The sequence below is a fragment of the Capra hircus genome, chromosome 3 (assembly GCF_001704415.2).
Source record: "Capra hircus breed San Clemente chromosome 3, ASM170441v1, whole genome shotgun sequence".
In the NCBI taxonomy this organism is placed as follows: Eukaryota; Metazoa; Chordata; class Mammalia; order Artiodactyla; family Bovidae; genus Capra; species Capra hircus.
Genome location: NC_030810.1, coordinates 69,076,506 through 69,085,042, shown reverse-complemented (window position 1 = coordinate 69,085,042; position 8,537 = coordinate 69,076,506). Strand labels below are relative to the sequence as shown.

At 42.7% G+C, this 8,537-nt stretch overlaps 1 protein-coding gene across 3 annotated transcripts in view; it reads left to right on the top strand.

Annotated features, from left to right (window-relative positions):
* TGFBR3 (transforming growth factor beta receptor 3) overlaps nt 8,106-8,537 on the top strand; it is a 185,886-nt gene continuing 185,454 nt past the window's right edge. For all 3 annotated transcript variants that reach the window (XM_018045754.1, XM_018045753.1, XM_018045752.1), the window contains exon 1: nt 8,106-8,393. The gene's annotated coding sequence lies outside the window, so the exon portion shown is untranslated. The remainder of the gene's footprint in view (nt 8,394-8,537) is intronic.

Below are 8,537 nucleotides of genomic sequence, written 5' to 3'. Positions count from 1 at the left end.
CCTGATGAACTATGGACGGAGGTTTGTGACATTGTACAGGAGACAGGAGTCAAGACCATTCCCAAGAGAAAGAAATGCAAAAAAGCAAAATGGCTGTCTGGGGAGGCCTTACAAATAGCTGTGAAAAGAAGAGAGGCAAAAAGCAAAGGAGAAAAGGAAAGATATAAGCATCTGAATGCAGAGTTCCAAAGAATAGCAAGGAGAGATAAGAAAGCTGTCTTCAGCGATCAATGCAAAGAAATAGAGGAAAACAACAGAATGGGAAAGACTAGAGATCTCTTTAAGAAAATGAGAGATACCAAGGGAACATTTCATGCAAAGATGGGCTCAATAAAGGACAGAAATGGTATGGACCTAACAGAAGCAGAAGATATTAAGAAGAGGTGGCAAGAATACACGGAAGAACTGTACAAAAAAAACTCCATGACCCAGATAATCATGATGATGTGATCACTAATCTAGAACCAGACATCTTGGAAAGTGAAGTCAAGTGGGCCTTAGAAAGCATCACTATGAACAAAGCTAGTGGAGGTGATGGAATTCCAGTGGAGCTGTTTCAAATCCTAAAAGAGGATGCTGTGAAAGTGCTGAACTCAATATGCCAGCACATTTGGAAAACTCAGCAGTGGCCACAGGACTGGAAAATATCAGTTTTCATTCCAATTCCAAAGAAAGGCAATGCAAAAGAATGCTCAAACTACCACACAATTGCACTCATCTCACATGCTGGTAAAGTAATGCTCAAAATTCTCCAAGCCAGGCTTCAGCAATACGTGAACCATGAACTCCCTGATGTTCAAGCTGGTTTTAGAAAAGGCAGAGGAACCAGAGATCAAATTGCCAACATCCGCTGGATCATGGAAAAAGTGAGAGAGTTCCAGAAAAACATCTATTTCTGCTTTATTGACTATGCCAAAGCCTTTGACTGTGTGGATCACAATAAACTGTGGAAAATTCTGAGAGAGATGGGAATACCAGACCACGTAAGCTGCCTCTTGAGAAATCTGTATGCAGGTCAGGAAGCAACAGTTAGAACTGAACATGGAACAAGAGACTGGTTCCAAATAGGAAAAGAAGTACATCTAGGCTGTATATTGTCACCCTGCTTATTTAACTTATATGCAGAGTACATCATGAGAAATGCTGGACTGGAAGAAACACAAGCTGGAATCAAGATTGCCGGGAGAAACATCAATAACCTCAGATGTGCAGATGACACCACCCTTATGGCAGAAAGTGAAGAGGAGTTAAAAAGCCTCTTGATGAAAGTGAAAGAGGAGAGTGAAAAAGTTGGCTTAAAGCTCAATATTCAGAAAACGAAGATCATGGCATCCAGTCCCATCACTTCATGGGAAACAGATGGGGAAACAGTGGAAACAGTGGCAGACTTTATTTTGGGGGGCTCTAAAATCACTGCAGATGGTGATTGCAGCCAAGAAATTAAAAGACGCTTACTCCTTGGAAGAAAATTTATGACCAACCTAGATAGTATATTCAAAAGCAGAGACATTACTTTGCCGACTAAGGTCCGTCTAGTCAAGGCTATGGTTTTTGCAGTGGTCATGTATGGATGTGAGAGTTGGACTGTGAAGAAGGCTGATCGCCGAAGAATTGATGCTTTTGAACTGTGGTGTTGGAGAAGACTCTTGAGAGTCCCTTGGACTGCAAGGAGATCAACCCTGGGATTTATTTGGAAGGAATGATGCTAAAGCTGAAACTCCAGTACTTTGGCCACCTCATGGGAAGATTTGACTCACTGGAAAAGACTCTGATGCTGGGAGGGATTGGGGGCAGGAGGAGAAGGGGACGACAGAGGATGGGATGGCGGGATGGCTGGATGGCATCACGGACTCGATGGACGTGAGTCTGAGTGAACTCCGGGAGATGGTGATGAACAGGGAGGCCTGGTGTGCTGCGATTCATGGGGTTCCAAAGAGTCGGACACGATTGAGTGAATGAACTGAACTGAACTGAAAAGTCTTTGAGTAGCTAAAGAAATAATCCAGGACACAGGAGGGAGAAGGGCCAAGAAGAGAGAACTTCAGAGCAGAGAATAGACACAGATACACTGACAGGTGTTGGGAAGCTGGGGATATTTTCTTCAGAGGCCTCTGATATTCTTAGTAAAAAAGAAATAAGAAACAACGTCATTAGGTAAGGGGTAGAAGGTACTAAATATTTGGGGAAAGAGAAAGATTAGTAAAATAAACCTTCTAGAGGATAAGAGAGTGAGCTGATAAGGAAAATATAGTGGGATTGCTGAACAGTGCTAAGAATCCATTGAGGACTGTGGTCATAATTTAAAGTGAGAGCAATCATGGTTGTGGATGGTAAAGAAAAAGTAGTTGGGATGATGGATTAGAGATCCTGCTGGGCTCAAATCATATTTGAAATCAAGGTACAAGAGGCAGTGATTTGGAACAATAGAGACTGATGGTTAGAGAAGAATGCTTGGAATTGAGATTTGGGAGGTGGAGCACTTATTTCTGATGGAAACAACCTGGACAAGATCATGTTTTCAAGCGACTGAGGTGGGATGGAAGAACAGGTCCCAGGAGGGGAGAAAGTCAAATAACTTTCATTTTTAGCGACTGAATTTTCCAGAGGTGAATATCCAAGGGATTTTGCTGGTAATTTGTCACAAGTTCCAGATGCAAACTGGAAAGGTTTGGAAGGTTGAGAAAATGGGAAAGAGAGAATAAGTTAGGACATGTTCAAAGCCATGTGGTGGTAAGAATCCAGTAAGCAATGACTAAGAAGGCTTGGATTTCTTATTGAAACCGAAGGAAACGGGATTTTCAGACTATGAGAGGTCCTTTTAGTCTCTTTAGGGGAGGTGAATAGGCTGTTCTTACTTTAGCTTCTTTCTTGGGACAAGTCTTGTAGGTGCTCCTGCTTTATAGCCTTAGCATCCCTTTGCCATTGTTCAGAATGTTCCTTCCCTCCTCTGCATGTGGTGCATCCTGGGCTCCCTTCTCATATTCTCAGATCAACCCAGACCAAGGATCATCTCAGTTCTTTAGCACATAAAGTCACATTTGATACTTCACATAATACGTTCCTATTCCTTAGCTAATTTTTTATTGTATTTTGAATCACTTCTATATGTATCTTTCGACCCTTTATATGACTTAGGAAATGTCAATGAATATTGGTTGGTTTTTCATGAGAGAGGATAACATCTTCCAGAAATTATATGGGTAAACTGGGGAAATGGTAAAGGAAAATTTAATTTAAAATTCTGTAGAAAATTTTTCAAATGTTAAGAAGTTAAGGACCCTTAAAAAAATTCTTTGGCACCTCTGGAAAAGAATTTCCACTTCAAAAGAGAAAAAACATTGACTAGAGAAACAAGAATCTTTTATTATGGGGAAGTCTATTGTTTTTTAATTATCCCTGTCCCCCTTCCCCCAAAAGAGGATAAACACAGCTTTTTAAGATTATCATTAAAACAAAAATGCAAAATGAAAGCAAATTTCTTACTCAACTTATTACTAAATTCTAAAGACTATGTCTACAGGACCCAGTTGAGAAACTCTCCTCCTTGGATTGCATGAAAAAAAACAAAACAAAACATTGTGAGAGTAACCTAAAGAAATGTTATAACAGGTAATTTTAACAAATACATGGAGTTATTCATTTTCAAAGTAGGTTAGGAAATAAATTTTATAAGGCTAAACTTGTAACAAGGGCTTACACAGAGTGAGTGCTCGTAAAGGGTAATAATAACAACGATAACAGAGGATCAATAGCAATGGCAATATTAAATTTTGGTATTTTTACAAGTGGTGTTTCAGCATTTCTTGCATTCATTAAATGAAAGTAATAAGATTTGTAATGTTCACAGATATTAATATATGTGCAGGGGGCTCTTGGTCTTATTTTAGTCCCCCTGTCACAAAATAAGATGTTTGTGATTTTTTTCTCTTCTCTAGGCCAAAACAAAAGTTCTCTGCAGGGCACCTAAGGAGGTGGGGGCTAGGGAGAAGCCTTCCCTCTGGAGTGCCTGCACCTGAGGCAGGGAGAGCAGAGGCTCGGCCCCATCCCCTAGGGAGCTAAGACCACAGGGATCTCAGTGGGGTTTGCTATTCCTTTGAAATGGTGTGAGGTTTCCTGCTTTTTCAGAAGACCCGCTGAGGGGGAAATTGAAGGTGCATTGTGGAAACTGCCATTGGAGGCTCCGCACAGGCACAGGAAATGACAAGTTTGCAGGAACTCTGGCTTACTGGAAGGGAATTTGCTTTGGATTTTTATTTCCAAATTCTCTGAGGAATTCGCCAGGCCTGAGTCAGGTGTCTGTTTTGGGCTCTGCTCTGCAAACAGGCTCATCTGAGAGTACTTTTTTCCTCATTAATTTGAAATTTGCCAGCTGCAAATTTTATCAGTGAAAATCATATTCTAATCTTGGATATAGATATAGAAAAATGTGGCTTTAGATTATGGCTTTTAGGTTACGGTGATATATAAAACACCTACTGGTATGAATTGGAATCTTTATGGGCAAACTTTAGAAACAAGGTAGTAAATCTTGCCGTAATAATAGGTCAGCCGAGCAGAAAATAGGAGCACAGACTGTAGTTTGTAGACCAGTCTCCTGTCACAACAATTTTGGAACAGTTGGTTCATGTTCTGTCACACTTTCTTAAAAGGAGTTATGCAATTGCTTCTAAGATCTTGGCTGTTTCAGACAAACTTTAAAGTTAGTGTCTCTTCTTTCTTTCCTGGGTGAAAGGAATCAATTTTTATGTGGTGGTGGAGGGTAATATTTCTCAACAAACTTTATCTTTTGAAACTTTTAAAGAATTGAGCTTTAAGAATATGACTCTGCTTTGAGTGGATGGGGCTCTATTTTCACCTGTAGCAGCATAAAGTGGAGGTTCAGAGCACACTCTGGGTCAACCAGCCAAGTCACACTTGCTGGTTGTGTGACTTTGTGCAAGTTTCTTCACTCTCTGCATCATTTTCTAATCTGTAATGAGGATGATACAGTGTCATAAGGATTGAATGAGCTACGATTTGTAAAGCGCAAAGCATATCCTAAGTACTAAAGGAGGACTTAGAAAAGAAAAACAACCGAATGATTTTCTAATGATACAGTCTTTTAGCATTTCGAGGTGTTGACTTCTATAAGGAAAACAAGCAGGTTATTTTGAATTTGTTCAGTTGTCTGCTAATCAACAGAATCTGGGGACATGCCACTGTTGTAAAGCAGTAGGTTCACACCTATAGGAAGGGTGGTTCCTTGCAAGAAACACGGTCTCCGTAAATTTCGACGCTCTGCTGTCAAACCTTTTTTTTTGCAAGTAATAGAGTGCACATCTTTATCTCACCTCTCTGCTTGCAATTCTTTTTGAAAAAATTTGAATCAAATGACTAAGACACCACCTTGAAACAAAGGAAGTTTTTATCTTATGGGAATAAATCCTGTAACTTGAACAAAGTCCTAATTTGTAAGAGACCAATCAAAGGAGAGGATTTATTCCCTCTAGAAATCAGTGAATATTGTATTACTAAAATGTAAGGGAACTCCTTTTCTGGAGAACCCTTTTGCTGGGGAATCAGAATTTTGTTTAAAACCTTTGCTTTATGCTTCAGGTGTCTGCATTTCTGCAAATAATATCACATTATTAGCATAAAGATTGAGACAAAACACCTATGTAGGCATTGTTAGTTTTGCAAATACTGATATAATTTCTTGGATTTTTCCATATCATCTAGAGAAACTAATTAAATAGCCCTACATTTTAAAGATGTTTTGAGAAAAAAAAAATCCCAATGGACTAAACTCCTCAAACCTTTCATTTTGCCAATAATGTAAAGCTTTTGATGCCAGGTAGTACATCCAAGGAGATCAAACCAGTCAATCCTGAAGGAAATCGACCCTGAATATTCATTGGAAGGACTAATGCTGAAGTTACAAAACTTTGGTCACTTGATGCAAAGAACCAATTCATTGGAAAAGATCCTGAAGCTGGGAAAGATTGAAGGCAAAAGAAGAGAGGACAGAGGATGAGATCTTTAGATAGCATCACCAACTCACTGGACATGAATCTGAGCAAACTCCGGGAGATAGTGAAGGACAGGTAAGCCTGGTGTACTGCAGTCCACGGGGTCACAAATAGTTGGACACGAATTAGTGACTGAATAGCAACACCAACAACAATGTCCTGGTGGTTGAGGACTTGGGCTCTGAGCTAGATGCATGTGGATTTGAATTCTGACTCTCTCACTTATTATATGTACTATCTTAGAAATTCTAAGGCCTTAAGGTAGGTGTGCACATAGGCCTCAGTTTGTATCCAGCTTTATAGGGCTTGAGAAGTAAATGTGTTTATGTATATGGAATGTTTAGAACTCTGCCTGGCACAGAATAATTGTCCAGTTTTGAGTTACACATAATTGGTTACACTATTGAGAATCTGATTATTGTGAACAGTTACGTTGTCATCACTCTCTAAAGACAAGACTGTTATCTAGGACTTGGTTTTTCTCTCTCTATTTCTACGTCATTTTATTTAGAAATTTAAAAGCTTTAGTTAACATGATTGATATGTTTAAATGTAGGATTAAATATTCAAACCCAGTTTAAGTGTTCATGTCTGCTCTTGAAACTAAAACTTGACAGTTTGAGGCATGAATACTTTGTAATTTGAGTCTATGAGAAGTCTAAGTCCTTGAATCTATAACTCTACCTAGACTGTTGGCTCCTACAGGGCATTAGCCCTATATATTTCTCCAAGGCCTCACTCAAGCCTCTCACACAATAGGTGTTCAATAAATATTGGTAAGGAATGAACTGTTCATTTTAGAGATTTTTGCAGTAATCCAGGTGATTCAATAATGATTTGGCTTTTGTGGAAATATCTCCAATTGAGTGCGTTCTCTGTGTATAGGTACAAGAGAAAATAGAGGAGAAACACTTCCTCTTCTCCCAAAGTAGGAAAACCCAGTAACTTTCCAAATAATAATATTGCAGAAGTAATAATATAAGAAACTTTCCCATTCTACTCTCTAGCGATTAAAAGCCTAGGACCATAACCTTTTAAGATTTGAAGAGGTCTCCTAGGCCAAGCTTCTCATTTAACAGAGGAGAAATCAGACTTGGAGAGTTTAAGCTCATAGTCCAGGGTTCCACATCTAGTCAAAGCGCAGAGTCAAGACAGGACGTCTGGTCTCTGAAACCTGTCAGCTTAGAGTCATTTCACCAGCCTCTTGGTAAAACAGTGTCCTTTGGTTTAAGAATATCTTTTAACAGAAAAACCAGGTGTAAAAAAGGAGTATCAAAGCGGTATTCTGATGACAGCGTTCATCAACCCTTGCAGCACTCAGTTCAACCGGACTTGCACGCAGGAAGCAGCACAGCGTGAACACCTTCACTTACATCGCGCCAATCTAGGGATAATGCCAGTAATGCTGACCAGGCTCCTTCATTTGTATAATTTATCTAGTGAGCAGGGGGTAATGGCTGCGTTATGCACTCTCAGCTGTTAGGAGGAGACAAGACCCACCATTAGAACGCATCTTGATATATAGCAAGCAGGACTGCAGGTGGGAAAAACAAGCAGGGACAGAATGAATGTGCGCCTGGGGGCCTTTGCTAGGGTGTATGCGAGAGGTTTACCGCAGGTTTTAGAATTTTTATATCAAGACGGAGGGGACCAAATAACCCAACTCTTCCAGAGAGCTCTGAAAAGTTGGAAACACCTAGTTGGAGGATGGGAATCCCTGCAGCTCGCGTCCACGTTCCACCCCTGCCCCCTGCCCCAATGTGGCTCTTCTCCGAGGACTGGGACCCTCTGCCCCACAGCCTTTCGCCCCAACCTGGGCGCGCAGCACCCCAGCCGTTCCCGGTACTCCTTTCCTCTCCCTCTCTCCTCGGTCCGAAGGGAAACTCAGGCTCCGGCCGCGCTCGGGGTTCATCCATCAGCGCGAAAGGAAAAGGGGGAGGAGAGAGGGGAGGCGGGCGGCGGGAGGAGGAGTTTCTCGGCGGCGCGGAGCTCCGGTGGGGACCGCGGAGGAGGAGCGCCCTTCCCCCCGCGCGCTGATTGCTGTGGCGTCCTGCCCATCCCCGCCCGCGTGTGTGAGGGGGAGCGAGTGCGCTGGGTCGGCCCGATGGGGGTAATCGAGGGTTTCGGGGACGCCGAGTGGCGCTTTCCTCTTCCTAGTGAGTGAGGGAGGGAAGTCGGCGGCTCTCGTGCCCGGCCACTTTCCCTGCGCGATTCCCTGAGCTCCCTGCAGGAGGAGAAAGTCCCCGGCGGGTCGGGATGGCGTAGTTGCGCCGCGGCGCAGCAGCTGCCGGAGCTCGCGGCCGCCGGGCGCTGGGCGGGGAAACTTTGCTCTGCTTTCCTGCAACTTGCGGCGGGTGGATCTCCGTTTGACACACTGCCTCAGAGGTACGTGCGGGCTCAGCCTAGCGGCGCTGCAGCCCGCGCCGGGACACCCTTGGCCGCCAGGCTAGCCCAGCACCCGTGCCGGCCAAGGGCTCTCCAGGCTGCGCGGGGGCTGTTGGCGTTGCGCTGGGTTCCGCGCCTGTTTCC